Source organism: Mustela nivalis, assembly GCF_964662115.1.
Source record: "Mustela nivalis genome assembly, chromosome: 3".
In the NCBI taxonomy this organism is placed as follows: Eukaryota; Metazoa; Chordata; class Mammalia; order Carnivora; family Mustelidae; genus Mustela; species Mustela nivalis.
Genome location: NC_139022.1, coordinates 115,980,961 through 115,997,640, shown reverse-complemented (window position 1 = coordinate 115,997,640; position 16,680 = coordinate 115,980,961).

The following is a 16,680-nucleotide window of genomic DNA, read 5'->3' as shown; positions in this document are numbered from 1 at the left end:
AGAGCACATGAAGACCCAGGGCCTAGGAAAGAGCTATGACTGTGGATCTATTCAGGTCTACTTAGGAAATAAGCCTGCTTCTATGACACTTCTTTTCAGGAAGAATTGTGTCAGCTGATAGCCCTGAATCCACACAAAATAGTGTAGCACCAAGGAAACCAAAGGAACCAGGAAGACAGACCACCAAGGCTCTGCTCAGGTCAATTTGCATTTCTGCAGAACCTCTGGGGCTAGAATCCCCCAGGGCCCTGGGGGTCATGGGTCAGGCCCAGCACACACCCTGTCGCTGCCCTGTTGGACCCCGTGACGAGCCTCCTGGTCCCTTCCTCCATGAGACACCCCCTATCCCCTGATGACTCCAGCCTGCTTCTTGGATCTCCCATTCCCCTTTTGGACCCATCATTCACTTTTCCCATCACTGCCATCATACAGAGTACATGGAACTACTTAACTCTTCCGTCATTTAAGTGTTTTTTGTCATGTTTGCTGGGAAAGGATACCTTGCATCATCTACCCTGAGGCAGAATCCCTTGTCCCATTGCATGACTTCTCTGTGGACTCCGAGTGCCCTCACAGTGTCATGGGGCTAGTGTCCCAGGCCAAGGTCCTCACTGAGCTGGCTCAGCTGTTGCAGTTAAGGCCTGAGCCAGGCACTGCTATCTGTGTTCGAGGAAGGCAGCACAGCCAAAAATTTGGTCTGGGTTCAGAATTGCTCATGGCCCCTCGGCCACAACACATGGCCTGGGGCACACCCTGAGGACATGGGCCAGCCCAGTGTTGCCCTGGAGAATCTCTACAGAGCAGCCCTTGTATCCAATGGGGGAATTCCATAGGAGCGGGGACCATGGGAGTCCGAACTCCTGAGGTAGAATCCATCTTGGAGACGGCCCTGAACTTCCTAAGAGTTCATTCCATTGTCTTGAATGAATCAATTCATCTAAACACATTTCCTCATGTGAGAAAGAATGAGCCCCAAGCTGCGGGGTAGGGCCTCTCCTAGGTTGTCTTGGTGCAATCAGCAAAAGAGCCAGACTGAGATGGGAGATGGCCTCCAGCATGATCCCCCGGAGTGGCTTTAGCTAGAGCCACAATCACCCATTGATCTTTCCTGCATGCCCAGACTCTCCTGGGACTCTTCATGGGGCATATTCTGGGGACAAAGGTCATGTCAGCTCTGACACTGGGTATAACGAGACTCTGGGATGTCAATAGAGTCCCAAGCCATAGGCCATCTCAGAGTTTGTCTGCAAAGACACGGTTGGAGGCAAACCCAGATGCTGACAGAGGACAGAGGAAGATGGGAAAAGCTAGGGAAGGAGGGGATGCTCACGTCCCATCTGGCCCCTGAATACATGGTTCTGTCCAGCCGGGCAAGCCCTCCAAACACCCACAGCACCTTCAGTTGTCTCACCCCTGAGGTTTGAAGCTGAGCTTCATACTTGGGTTATTAGTACTCTGGCTAGGTCACAAGTATGACACAGGACTTAGTAGAGCCAGAGTCTTGACAGATGTCTGTTCATGGAGCAATAGTTTTCTCCAAATATATTCTGAGGGTAAATAATTCATTGATAAAACATGGATATTGTTGATTAAAAAGGAAGCCATACTTTTTAAATTAATAAATATTTATGGAGTATTTACTTAGTGTAAATTTATAACTCTAGTCCCACCTAGGAGCTTGCAAGGATGGTGGGACATAATCAAAGGATCAAGGATAGGAAGGAATGCAGGCTAAGGGCTCCGAGAGCCATTCTTTTCAGAGAGGCCCATTAAGTAAGCCACTGAGAAGATGCTTTTATCCAAGAACAGAAAGAGAGCCAGCGAATTCACTTGGAAGAAGAGTCACAGAGCAACTTGATTTTTAATTATTTTGACCATAAAACATAATGTAAAAAAATATTGTCTTATGTGTTGTTTTGGAATATTTGGTTCTTCTCCATAACTATTTGGCTTACATGCTAACCTTGACTCACTATAAAATGTTCTAGGAAAATGTCTTATTTAAACATGGATATCTTATATTAAAAGGCAAATAAATTAACCCTAGCAAGCCCCTAAATCGTAACCCTAACCGCTGACCCTAACCTGTGACCCTAAACCTGACCCCAACCCTGACCCTATTTTGGGCTTGGAGGTTTCTATCCCCAGAGACCTTGTGCCAAAGCTCCAGGGACTGGGGACGCCTGAGCAATCCAGATTCCTCTGCCTGCCACCCATTTGGAACTCTAGAAACAGTTCAGAGCAGGAGAAATCTGCATGCCCACCTGAGGCCACCCCCACATTCAATGGCTGCTGGGGCCTAAAACTCACCCTGACCAATGACCTCAACTCAGCCCTCTAGGAGTCTTGCCACACACCTGGCAGGTTGAACCTACCATGATCCTAGGCCCCAATCCTAACCCTAGTTAGGCTTTTTAAAGGACCACTCCTTGAGGTCTGGCTCCAAATCCCCAGGGAATTGCTGCCACCTGAATAAAGCAGAGGGCTCATCCTACAACAAAGTCAGAAATCATGCCTTTTGGAACTCCAGAAAGGATTTAGAGCAGGAGAAATCTGAAGACATCTTGAACCAATCCCTGCCTGTTTATTCTTTCATACCATACTGAATGCCAAGCCTAAGCCTGATACTCTCTTTAACTCTAGCCCCCAATTCAGATGTCTCTGAAGGTCTCCATACCTAAGCAGATCACACCTTCCATGCTCCTGGGGCTACATAGGTGAAAACATGTACACAGCTTTCTCCCAAAAGGACATACAAGAGACCAAGAGACACAAAAAAAGTGCTCCATATCAATAGCCATCAGGGAAATACAAATCAAAACCTCAATGACATACCACCTTACAACAGCTGGCATGGCTAAAATCATCAAGGCAGGGAACAACAAATGTTAGTGAGGATGTGGGGAAAGGGAAACCCTCTCACACTGTGGGTGGGAATGCACGCTTGTTTAGCCACTCTGCCAAATGTTATTGAGTTTCTTCAAGAACTTAAAAATAGAGCTACCCTACGGCCCACAATTGTACTAGTAGGTATTTACCCCAAAGATACAGATTGAGTGCCCCCAATGTTCACTGCAGCATTATCCAACTGTAGACAAACTATGGAAAGAGCCCAGATGTCCACGGACAGATGAATGGATAAAGAAGATGTGGTTCATATCTACAATGGAATATTATTCAGCCATCAGAGAGGATGAAGACTTACCATCACATCCACCTGGCTGGAACTGGTGGGTATTATGCTCAGCAAAGTAAGTCTATCAGAGAGACAATCAGCACATGGGTTCATTAATATGTGAAATAGGAGAAACACCACAGAGGATCAGAGGGTAAGGGAGGGAAAACTGAATGGAAAGTCATCCAAGAAGGAGAGGGAGATAAACCACGAGAGACTCTTCATTACAGAAACAAACTGAGGGTTGCTGGAGAGGAGGTGGATGGGGGATGGGGTAACTGGGTGATAGGCATTAAGGAGGGCACGTGATGTAATGAGCGTTGGGGGTTATACACACCTGGTCTATTATTGAACACTACATCTGAAACTAACGATGTACTCGAAGTTGGCTCATTGACATTCAGTTAAACAAAAAGAATTCAAGCAGACACTCCTAAAAATCTGTATGGAACCACCAAAGATAACAAACAGCTAATGTAATGTTAAGAAAGAAAAAGCTGGAGGAGTCACAATTCCAGATTTCAAGTTATACTACAAAACTATAGTCATCCTAACAGTATGGCACTGGCACAAAAATACACACAGTGACCTAAGCAACAGGATAAAAGCTCAGATAAACCCACAATTATGTGGCCAATTAATTTCCCCCAAAGCAAGTAAGAATATTGAAAAGGAAAAGGACGGTCTCTACAACAAATGGTGCTGGGAAAACTTGACAGCTACACACAGAAGACTGCAATTACTCTGCTTTATTATGCCATACAGACACACAAACCAAAACAGTTTCAAGACCTCAGTGGAAGACCTGAAACCACAGCAATCCTATAAGAGGACACCAACAGTATCTTCTTGACATGAATCAAAGCAACATTTTTCTAGATTGTCTCTTGAGGCAAAGGAAATAAAAGCAAAAAAAACAAAAACAAAAACAAAAAAAACCCAACTGGGACTATATCAGAATAAAAAGTTTCTGCACAGCAGAAGAACTAGGAAGAAAGAAGTAATAATAATAAGACAACCTACTAAAAGGGAGAAGATATTTGCAAATATCCTATGCAGTAAAGGGATAGTGTCCAAAATACATAGAATGGATACAACTCAACACCCAAAAAACAAATAACCCAGTTAAAAAATAGTCAGAAGACACAAACAGACATTTCTCCAAAGAAGAAATACAGATGGCCAACAGACCCATAAAAAGATGTTCACCATCACCCCAGCTCAGGAAAATGCAAATCAGAAGTATAATGAGATATTAGCACTGTCGGAATGAATCCCATCAATGGCACAAGGAATGACAGAGGCTGGGAGGATGTGGAAAAAGGGGAGACCTTGTGCACTGTTGGTGGAAAAGCATCCTGCTGCAGCCACTCTGGAAAACAGTTTAGAGGGTCCTCAAGACGTTAAAAATAGAGCTACCCTAGGATCCAGCAACCACACTACTGGGTATTTACTCAGAACATACAAAAACAATAACTCAAAAGGATACATGTGATCCCTATGTTTCTTGCAGCATTATTTACAAGATCACAATATGGTGATCAAGTGTCCATTGATAAAGTGCTAAATGAGCTGAGAAATGTGTACACACACACACACACACACACACAGTGGAATATTAGCCATAAAAAGAATGAAATCTTGCCATTTGCTGCCATATGGATGAATATACAGAGGATTATCCTAAGTGAAATCAGTCTGTCAGAGAAAGACAATACTATATGATGTCACTCTTGTGTAGAATTGAAGAAACAAACATACATAAAGGAGAAAAAAGAGACAAACCAAAACACAGATTCTTTTTTAAATTTTTTTTTAAATTTTATTTATTTGACAGAGAGAGAGAGAGATCACAAGTAGGCAGAAAGAGAGAGGGAAGCAGGCCCCCTGCCAAGCAAAGCAGAGAGCCCAATGTGGGGCTCGATCCCAAGACCCTGAGATCATGACCTGAGCTGAAGGCAGAGGCTTAACCCACTGAGCCACACAGGCACCCCCCAAATACAGATTCTTAACAACAGAGAACAAGCTAATGGCTAGCAAAGCAGAGGTGGAGGAGGGATGGGTGAAACAGATGAAGGGGACTCAGTGAGCAGGGAGTGATACCAGAATTACTGACTCATGCTACTGCACACCTGAAACTAATACAACACTGTATGCTAACTTGACCGGAATTAAAATAAACAATAAACAAGATTTTTCTTTCAGTAACCCATCTGAAAAAGCTTTGGTACACAATGTTCCTATGTCCTACTGGGGAGTATTTCCTTGACAATATTTATTCACTCTGTGTCTGGAATTCAAATTTCACTGAATTCCTACATTTTACCTGTTAATCCCAGCCCAGAGGAGCCATGGTCCCTTTCCATCCAGGGTCAGCACCTATGCATTCAACAGAGTGTAAGTAGAGAAAGATGCCATGTCATAATCCAGAAAGCCATTACTGTGTCCGTGTTAGTAGGAGATGGTCACAGAGTGTGGGACAGGTTTCAGAGCTGGTTTGTTCTCTATCCTGGATCACTAATTCAGTGATTGATACTTGGATCCATTTGGCTACTAGATTTACTGTGGGCAAGCTTGCTTCCAAGCACATCCATAGAAGACATAAAGGTGGGTGGGCTCAGTGCAGGATAGGAAGAGGGTCAAGTAAAGACAAGGGTACGATCCCTCCCTGATCCAGGAACTGCCATGGGTGCAGGTATGGGACAAAGAACCAATGGGAAACCACCAAGCTCACCAGCTGAATGCAGGAGGCACAGGTCAAGGGATCTCATAATGTGGGTGTGGAGGCTGCTCTGAGCTACCTCTGGGAGTGAGAGGGGGAAGGAATAAGAAAGAGGAACTGCCTGCCCCTGGCCCATGCCACCTGCCCACCGCTCCTGGCACACATCAGTCTACACAGCTGACACAGTCTGGGCTCAGGATGGGCTGGCTCTGGCCCTTCAGCAATCAGTTGGGCAGCTTTCTCCAGGGCTCAGGGACATGTGGTGGCAGGAAAGGCTGGCCCTCCAAGGTCATCCCCTCTTAGAGAAGACAGCCCTGCAGGACTCCTGAAAACCCACTGAGAGATTAGAAAGACATGCCATGGAAGAACTAAGGCATGGAGAAACACAAAAGAATATTGGTTTTTAAGGTCAGAGCTGTCACCTGACTAAGTATTACAGCTTCCCTGAGGAGGACTGAGGGGAGGGCAGGCCAGCCTGAAAAGGAAGACGTGGCTCTCCTGACTGGGAACCTGCTGCCTCCCCTTCCAGGGCAGGCATCGTCCTCACCTTGCAGGGATCCGATGGTTGTGTTCCATCAGCCTCTTGAGAAGGCTACCCTGCCATCAGCTTGCACAAGACAGAGGATGAGGGCCAGATGGAGGGAGATCAATACTTCTGGGGGCTATGGGACAAGAGCAGAGGCTCATGACGATGAAAATGATGAAAAATAGGAGGCGGTAGCATGGGAGATCTAGCATGAAAGTGCCACGGGCACAGTGCCCACAGCTACAGTGACTGGGCGCCTTCTGTGCCAGGCATGGTTCCCTTCAGTGGACTCCAGTTTAGTGCTGACCACAACCCTAGGAAGTGTGCACTGCCACCTCCCTCCTCTGTCCGTGCTGCTGCTAGGAGTCACAGTCACCATATCCTGATCAGTTTTCATGGAAATAGAGCACTGGCTCCCACCACACACTGCCCCTCCAATGGCGGTCTAGTGTGACGTTTGTGCCTGGCCAGAGACTGCTGTCTACCTGTCTCCACACAACTCAACAGATGGGAGGGTGTTCCTGAATTCTACAGGTTCTGATGAGACAGACAACAGGCCCAACTTCCCCACCCACCACCAACACCCCGTGGGTCACTTAGGACCTTAGTTATTGTCATGAAACTTACCATGCCCTGTTTCTGTCACTTCCTACAGAAAGTCAGGTTCTGATCCCCCAATTTACCATACCTCCTGCTTTATGACTTGGGGCCATGCCATGAACCCACATGGCACCTTTCTGTTGGAGAAGGCCACCCTGCACCTCCTGGAAAATGTTTCTAAGGAAGTACAAGTCCATCAGGGCTACAGTGTGAACAGTAATACACAGTCTGCATGGTAGTAATCAGTAATTCTAACAAGGGTTCACCATCCCCTTCAGTCTCTCAAAACCTCCCTCTGTCCCCATGGAAGTCGTGGTCTGCCCTCAGAAAAGGAGGGGCACCTGGGTGGCTCAGTGGGTTAAGGCCTCTGCCTTTGGCGCAGGTCATGGTCCCGGGGTCCTGGGATCGAGCCCTGCATTAGGGACTCTGCTTGGTAGGGGGCCTGCTTCCCCGCCCCACCCTCCACCTGCCTCTCTGCCTACTTGTGATCTCTCTCTGTCAAATAAATAAATAAAATCTTAAAAAAAAAAAAAAAAGGAAATACCCAGGAAACTAACCTTTAAACTGAATGCTCCCTTCATGCTCTGGGTCAAATCTTGTCCAACCACAATAATATGAAAGTGGGAATCAGTCACAAGAAGATAATGGAACAGTCACAAGTATGTGGAAATTTAACAACATGCTAGTAAAAAACCAATAGTCAAATAAGAAATCAAAAGAAAATTTAAAAGTACCTTGAGACAAAAGAAAAAGAGACCCTATTAAAAGTTATGGGATGCAGCAAAAGTGGTTCTAAAGGAGAAGTTCATAGAAATTCAGGTCCTCAACAATCCATCTGAAAGTTCTCCAATAACCAACCTAATATACACAGGAAAGAAGTGGGGGAAAAAAAACAACAACCCTCAAACAAATAAATATATAGAAGGAAATAACAAAAAGGAAAGTGGAAATAAATCCAATGGAGACTAAAAAGACAAATTATCAATGAAAATACAAGATGCCTTTTTTTGAAAGATAAATACAATTGACAAACTTTTAGCTAGACTCACCAAGAATGAGAGAGGGCTCAAATACAATCAGGAAAGAAAGAGAATTGATTCCTGTCTCATATCAGAATCCTAAAGGAAAATAAAGATAACAACCTTTTCAATCTTGGGCACTGCAACTTCCTGCAAGACATGTTTCTAAAGGCCAGGGAAACAAAGGCAAAAATAAGCAATTGAGATTCCATCAAGGTAAAAAGCTTCTGGACAGAAAAAGAAACAATTAAGAAAACCAAAAGGCAACCTACAGAATGGGAGAAGATACTTGAAAATGGCATGACATATAAAGGTCTGGTATCCAAGATCTATAAAGAACTGCTCAAACTCAACACCCAAGAAACAAAGAAACCATTCAAGAAATGGGCAGAGACAGGATGAGACACTTCTCCAATGAAGACACACAAATGGACAGCAGTTCATGAAAAAATGCTCCACATCAATTGTCATCAGGGAATTCAAAACCACAATGAGCTACCACCTTCCAGCAGTTAGAATGGCTAAAATTAACAGGACAGGAAACAACAACTGTTGGTGAGGATGTGGAGAAAGGGGAACCCTCTTACACTGTTGGTGGGAATGCAAGGTGGTGCAGTCACTCTGGAAAACAGCATGGAGATTCCTCAGAAAGTTAAAAATAGAGCTACCCTCTGACCCTGCAATTGCTCTCCTGGGTATTTACCCCAAAGATGCAGATGCAGTGAAAAGAAGGGGCACATGCTACCCAATGTTCATAGCAGCAATGTCCACAAGAGCCAAACTGTGGAAGGAGCAGAGACGTCCTTCAACAGAGGAATGGATAAAGAAGATGTACATTCATACCATAGAATAGTATTCAGCCATCAGAAGAGATGAGTGCCCATCATTTGCATCAACATGGATGGAACTGGAAGGGGTTATGCTAAATAAAATCAGTCAAGCAGAGAACGACAATAATTATATGGTGTCACTCACATGTGGAACACAAGGAATAGTGTGGAGGACCACAGGGAAGGAAGGGAAAACTGAATGGGAAGAAATCAGAGAGGGAGACAAACCATGAGAGACTCTTAATCATAGGAAACAAACTGGAGGAGAGGTAGGTTAGGGGGGCGGGGTAGTTGGATGATGGGTATTAAGGAGGGGACATGTGGTGATGAGTCCTGGGTGTTACATACAACTAATGAATCATTGACCATTCCATCAAAAACTATATCTTGTCTAATTGAATTTAAATTAAAAATGTGAAAAATTTTAAAAAAAGAAAGAAACTTGAGCTATTACAAGGAATACCACAAAAATACAAAGGATCGTTAGAGAGTTCTATGAGCAAGTAGAAGGCAACACCTTGGACAGCCTAGAAGAAATGGACAAGTTCCTGACAATAACATAGAATGAACTGTGAAGAAAAAAAAAATCTGAACAGACTTGTCACCAGTAAAAAGATTGATTTGATAATCAAATTCTCCCAACAAACAAATGCCCAAGACCAGACACTTTCACTGAGGAGTTCAACCAGATGGTAGAAGAATTAATACCAACCCTTCCCAAACTGTTTTTACCAAAGGAGAGAAGGGCATAAGTCCAAACTCATTATGTGAAGGCAGGAGTACCCTGCTACCAAAACAAGGCAAGGATGCTGCAAGAAAAGGAAAGGCCAATATCCCTGATGAATAGAGAGGCAAAAATCCTCAACCAATTATTGGCAACATCAGTTCAACAATCCACCAGGAGACTCACACAATGTAATCCAATGGAATTTATTCCAGGGATGCAAGGATGATTCCACATCTGCACATCCATCAATAGCACACATCACCTTAACAAAATAAAAGATAAAAACTCTCTATTGTTACAATAGAACAGAAAGAACACTTGACAAGATTCAATATGCATTTATGATAAAGACTCTAAACTATCTGGGTACTGAGGGAACACACCTCAACCAAACAGAAACCCTATGTGACTATCCCACAGCTGATGTTATACTCAAGGGTGAAATGCTGAAAACTTTCCCACTACCAGCAAGAACAAGATAAAGATGCCCACTCTTAACACTTTCATTCACCATTGTATTGAAAGCCCTTGCCAAACCATTTAAACAAACAACAACAAAAAATATAAATAGAAAAAGAAAATGGTCACTATTTGCAGATGACAGGATACTATATGTAGAAATCCCTTAAAAAGAAAGAAAGAAAGAAATCCCTAAGGAGTTCACAAAAAAATAAATTGTTTTATTAAAAAAATAAACACATTTGAATAAATTAGAACAAATAAATTCAGTAAAGTTGCAGGATACAAAGTCAATATACAGAGACATGTTGCATTTCTTTTTTTCTTTTTAAGAATATATTTATTTGACACAGAGAGAGAGCATAACCAGGGGGAACAGCAGAGAGTCAGGGAAAAGCAGACTCCCTGCTGAGCAGGGTGCCTAATGCCAGACTCATTCCCAGAACCCCAGGATCATGACCTGACCTGAAAGCAGACACTTAACTGACTGAGCCACCCACATGCCCCAACTTGTATTTCTATATATTGATGACCAACTTCCACAAAGAGAAATTAAGAAAGCAATGCCATTGACAATTGCATCAAGAAAAAAAAAAATCGAGGAATAAAAGTAACCAAGAATAAGGAAGACCTGGTATACTGAACACAGGGTGGAAAAGTAAGGAAAAATATGTGCATGTTGGTAGGTAAATGTATGGGCCAAAGATTTAGAAGATGAAACAAATGAATGAAAGCATGTTATACTCATTAACTGGAAGACTTAATAATGTTAACATGTCCACCATATCCAAAGCAATCTGGAGAAAGAGGAGGAGAGAGAGAGTCCAAGTTGGCAGGGGAGTAGGACACCTTCATTTCATCTGGCACAAGGAATTTATCTAGAGAGCTATCAAACCATTCTGAACACCTGCAAATTCAAGCATATATCTGAGAAAAGAATAGCAACTCTACAAACAGAAAAGCGACCACTTTCCACATGGTAGGAAGTAGAGAAAAGGGAGTCTAAGCTGATAGGTTGGAAGATAAACCCTGGCGGAAGAGAGACTCTGTCAGTGGCTACTGCCAAGTGCTAGGGGCAGCAGAACACAAAATTGGAACTTCTGGAAGTCTGCCCTGGTGATGGATGTCTCTGGCAGCTGGGCAGGGGGTGGAGCCCTCGATGGGACAGTGTGGTCTCAGGCTCCTTGGGGTCCCAGGAAGACCAGGGGCACTTGAGAGCAGCACAGCTCCCAGGCATCAGAGCACAGAAGCCGGCTGCAAAAAGTGAGCTCAGGAGTGGGCTCGAAGCTGAAGGTTGCCAGAAACTGTGATCCACAGCACAGTCTGGCCACTGCTCTTTGAGAAGGGGCCCAAAAAGCAGCAAAAATGGGGAGAGCCCCCTTCCTCCCCCAGGAGGAGTGGTGTCTGAGCATGCTGCGGGAGTCTGCTGGGTTTGGGGTCTCCAAACAGGGTTGTGTGTCAGAGACTGAAATGCTTGGTCACAGGACCAGTGAGCATGGAATGTGGACAGAGACCAGGGAGACATTAAGTGTTGGGCCCCAAGAGGCTAAGATGGCACCGGTGGCCTTCTCTTCCGGATCGGGAACCCACATGGCCGACCACAAAGGCGCCAAAGTGGCGGTTTCGGTTTCCCATCAGTTCTGTTTCCCGTGAGACTCCACCCCCTGCAGGGCGTGTCTCTCCCAACTCCCGCCGACAGGCACATCCCCATTGGCCCCCACTTTGCTGACCTCACTTCCCTTCCCTCACCCCATATAAGTCGCTGCCCTGCTCAATAAAGCGAGATCCTGCTTCGACAGACCTCCCGAGTCTGGTGTGGTTCGTTAATGCGCCTGGACTTGCGACACTTGCCATCCCGCTCAGCCCCTAGTGGTCTCCGGCTGGCCCGGCGACGCGCCCCACAACTGGTGCCCCGTGTGAGGCGTCTCTTCCGCTGACGGGCCAATCGGTCTTCGGGTGAGTGTACCCCCATAAGTTATGGGGCAGTCCTCTTCTAAAAATGACCCCCCTGTTGAACCAAAGAGGTTCTACCCCTCGCTAGACCCCTTTGATGCAGCTCCTTGGCCCCCGGACCTCCAACCCGGATCTCTGGCTGAGGGCCCCCCTGCGCGCCCCCCTTCTACTAACCCCTTTATCCAACCGTCAGTGCCTACCCCTCTGCCTCCATACTGCCCTCCTCCTTCGGAACACCACACCCCCAAACCCCCAGGTTACGCCTCCCTGCCCGGAAGTGCGTGCACCGGCGACATGGCCGCTGCGGCGGTCCCGTTGCGGGCGCTGCGCTGCCTGTGCCTGGTGCTGCTGTTCCTCTCCCAGTTCTACATCTTGTCGGGCGGGGGATCCTTAAATTTAGAGCAGTCGCAGCCGCTGGCTCAGTCAATAAAGGATCCGGGCCCAGCACGTACTTTCACAGTAGTTCCCAGGGCAGCAGAAAGTACTGATATCCCACCTTACCCATGGGAACCTGGGGACCTCAAGGAACTTAAGAAGGCAGTTCTGGAGGATGGGCCTAATGCCCCCTGGACCGAAACCATCCTCCGTGGACTTGCATATTCTCCCTGTACGGCGGCAGACTGGCGCTCGCTGGCCAGGGCCGTACTTCCGGGCGCCCTGTATATAAAGTGGACTGCCCTATACAAGGAGGAATGTCAACAAACTGCAGAAAGGAATGCCCATGCCAATCCTGCCATCCTGATCACCATGGGAATGCTTACTGGAACGGATGGCCAATATGCCTCCGGTATTCAGTAGGCTGCCATTCCTCCCCCATACCAAGATCAGGTGCGAGCCGCGGGGCTCGCCGCCTGGAATAAACTCGAAGAAGGGCCTTCTGAGTCGCCCATCGCGGGGCTACATCAAAAGGCTAATGAGGACCTTCCCTCGTTTATCGACCGGGTGGAAAAATCCATCAAAAAGAAACTCCCCCCGGGGGACCTTAGGGACCATTTTCTAAAAATGGCAGTGTGGGAAGGTATGACCCGTGACCATAGAATGGCCTGTGCGGGCTTAAAAGAAAGGTCCATGGACCGCTGGGTTATTGCAACCAAAGACATTGGCTCTACATCGCATCAAGCGAGAGCTATGGCCGCTGCCCTCAAGGAGCACCAGCAGGAGAGCCTTGAGACCCTCGTTTGCGCCATTCAGCAAACATCCCTGCAGTCCCGCCCCACGGACTCACCTCGTTTATGCTTTGGTTGTGGACAAGAGGGGCATTTCAAGAGAAACTGCCCACAGGGCCATAAGCCTGTCTAGCCTCAATCTTCTGTCCTGCCACGGACCCCATGCCCTAAATGTAAAAAGGGGTTCCACTGGGCAAATCCAGATTCGATATCCAGGGCAAGCCTTTAAACTCCAGTCGGGGCAATCCCCAGCCCCGTTAAATAAGGGGAAGGCACCTGTTCGAGCGCATTAGACCGTCCCGCTGGTCCCGGGCCTCCGCCCCAAGATGCACCTCACAATCGGAGACAAATCTTTTAAGTGCCTCATTGACACCGGAGCTGAACGTACCGTCCTCTGACAGGAGGAGGTCCCCCCTTCATGGAAACTTGTTCCTGGCCCCCCCTTAGTGGGGGTTGGAGGCCAAGCTGGCTCCCATGAGACTGCCAACTTAATGTGCTGGGTCGATCCAGACGGCAACAGAGGACAAATTCGTCCCTTGGTAGCCTCTGGGCTCACCGCCAACCTCCTTGGTCAAGACATTCTAGGAGCCACAGAGGCCTTCATTACTACTGATCATAAGGCCTTTTTTGATGATATACTGGATGAGGAGGAATACCAGCAACAATTCCGGGAGGGAAGGAGTGCCCACTCCAACTACCGAGATGACCCCTACCTGGAGAGTATAAGGCAAAGACACCAGTACCCCCAATCCTAAAGGCCACTGCCCTGCCTCAGGTCCCCAAAATTAATTGGAAAGAGGGTCCTCCCATTTGGGTAGAGCAGTGGCCTCTCCCTTCTCACAAATTGCAGCAACTCCACCTTCTGGTACAACAACAGCTTGACCTTGGGCATATCCGCCCATCTCTTAGCCCCTGGAATTCCCCCATTTTTGTCATCAAAAAGTCTAACAACTCATGGAGGTTGTTACAGGACTTACGACTAGTGAACAACAGGATGATCCCCTTCGGGACCCCTCAAAGGGGGCTCCCATGGATCCCTGCTATTCCATCTAACCATTTAATTACCACCATTGATATTAAGGATTGTTTCTTCTCCATTCCCCTTCATCCCAACGACACAGAAAAATTCGCCTTTTCCCTGCCCGCTCCTAACTTCTCCGGGCCCGACCAGAGATTTGAATGGACCGTTCTCCCCCAAGGAATGGCTAATAGCCCCTCAATCTGCCAAAATATATTGGCTCGAGTCTTTGCATCATTTCTTAGGGACCCAGACATCCTTTTCTATATCTACATGGATGATATTATCCTGGGGGCCCCTGACCCATCTCAACTTGATATCCTCACTTCTAAATGTCTCTCCATCTTGGCCCGCCATGGTTTTAAGGTTGCCCCTGAAAAGATTCAAAGGGTCCCCCCTTTTAAAATCCTTGGGTCCCTGCTCTCCCTGGACACCGTATCCCCCATTAGACCTCAATTACAGATCCAGTCCTCATATACCCTGCCTTAATTACAAAAACTCCTGGGCGAAATAAACTGGATGAGGCCATGGATCTCAATCTCTACCGAGAGACTCACCCCCCTATTTGAGCTCAAGGGCTCCTCCCTCTCGTCCGCCATCATTCTGAATGCTGATCACCTCCAAGCGCTTACTGAGGTTCAACAGGCCATTGACAAGTCCACCTTAAAGCGGTTCACCCCCTCTGTGCCTCTGGTTTTGTACATCTTCCCGGGGGAATCCCTGATGACTGTGTTGCTTGCCCAACAGGGGGAACCCATCCAATGGATCCACCTCTCGGTGGGGGGCACCCCACGGGTATATGCAACAACGGACCAACTCGCTGACTGCATCACAAAGGGGAGGACCAACTCACTTCGTCTTTTTGGACAGGACCCAAGTGCTATTATTACTCCCTATAGAATTCAGGACTTTGCCTGGCTCCAGCGCAATAATGCAAGGGTAGCCATAGCTTTAGAAGGGTTCACTGGCGACATAGACTGTCATTATGGGCCCTATAAATGGATGAACTCCTTCGGTAAATTACCATGGAAGTTCCCCACATTGTTTGTCCCCCGGGCAGACCCTTCCTATCACACGGCCTTCACAGATGGAGGCAAGATAGGAGCCTCAGCAGTAATTTTCCCGCCTCATCCTAGCAACAAGGGAAGCCTTACACCTCAAGAATCCCTCACCCATGAGGTACATGGATCAGCACAATTCAAAGAGCTATATGCCGTGGTCCTAGCTCTCTCCAGAGTTGAAGGTCCCCTCAACCTGTTTTCAGACAGCCTTTATGTGGTCAATCTCCTGCCCAATCTGATTGATGCCCACATTAGACTTGATTCTAACCCTATTACCCCACTCATGATCCAGACCCATACCCTTCTAAAACAGAGAACCAACCCAATATACGTCCAACACCTTAGAGGACACCAGGGACTTCCAGGATTCCTTTCACAGGGAAACTCCCTGGCCGACCGACTTGCGTCTACCCCCCAATGTTACTCCGTTGAGGAGGCCACTCATTTTCATAGACTCATCCATGCCAATTGGAGGGGACTCCACCACCGTTTCCCCCTGGTCCCCGTCAAAGATCTTAAAAAGATCATTCGAACCTGCAAATCCTGCCAGCCTTTTTTGCAGGTCCCCCCGCTCCAGGGACCCGGGTGCAACCCCAGAGGGCTACGCCCTAATCACCTCTGGCAAACAGACGTAACTCATTACCCCTCCTTTGGTAAACTTAAGTATGTTTTCATGTCTGCTGACACCCACTCACATGCGTGTTGGGCAACGGCCCACGCCAGTGAAAAGACTAAACATGCCATTAGCCACTTCCTACAATGTTTTGCCACACTAGGACTCCCAGAACAGATCAAGACTGATAATGGCCCCTGCTTCACTAGTCAGGCCCTCAAGGATTTCCTTACTACCTGGAATATCTCCCACTCCACGGGAATCCCCTATAATCCCAGGGGCCAAGCAATCATAGAAAGACAAAACCGCACCCTTAAGGACCATTTACAAAAACAAAAGGGGGAATCACTCCCCCCACACGACCAGCTTAAGAAGGCATTATTTATGTCTTGGGTGGCACCGCTTCTTCTTCTGCTGGCTCATGGACAAGTCACTCGCGCTGGCCTATGCTTAAAGAATGGGCCCCTACTGGCCCAGGCTTTCCTCGCCAATGTCTCCCTGCTCCTTCCCACCACGAACTGCCCTCTTTGGCCTTCCAGAGACTATGTGTACATATCCCCCCTCTCTTCTAATGTCACCTGTCTTTGGGCGCCCCCGTTGGCGGACAATGGCCCTAATATTGACCTCGGGGCTATTGACCCCAGCTACTGTGACCAAAACACCACAGTAAACACTACTCAACTCTGCCCCCCCAATGCCACTGTATTCGTCTGTGGGGACCAGGCATTCAGCTTCCTCCCCACTAATTGGACTGGCCTTTGTGCCTTAGCTTGGCTTCTGCCAGATCTCAACATTATTCCCAACAATCAGA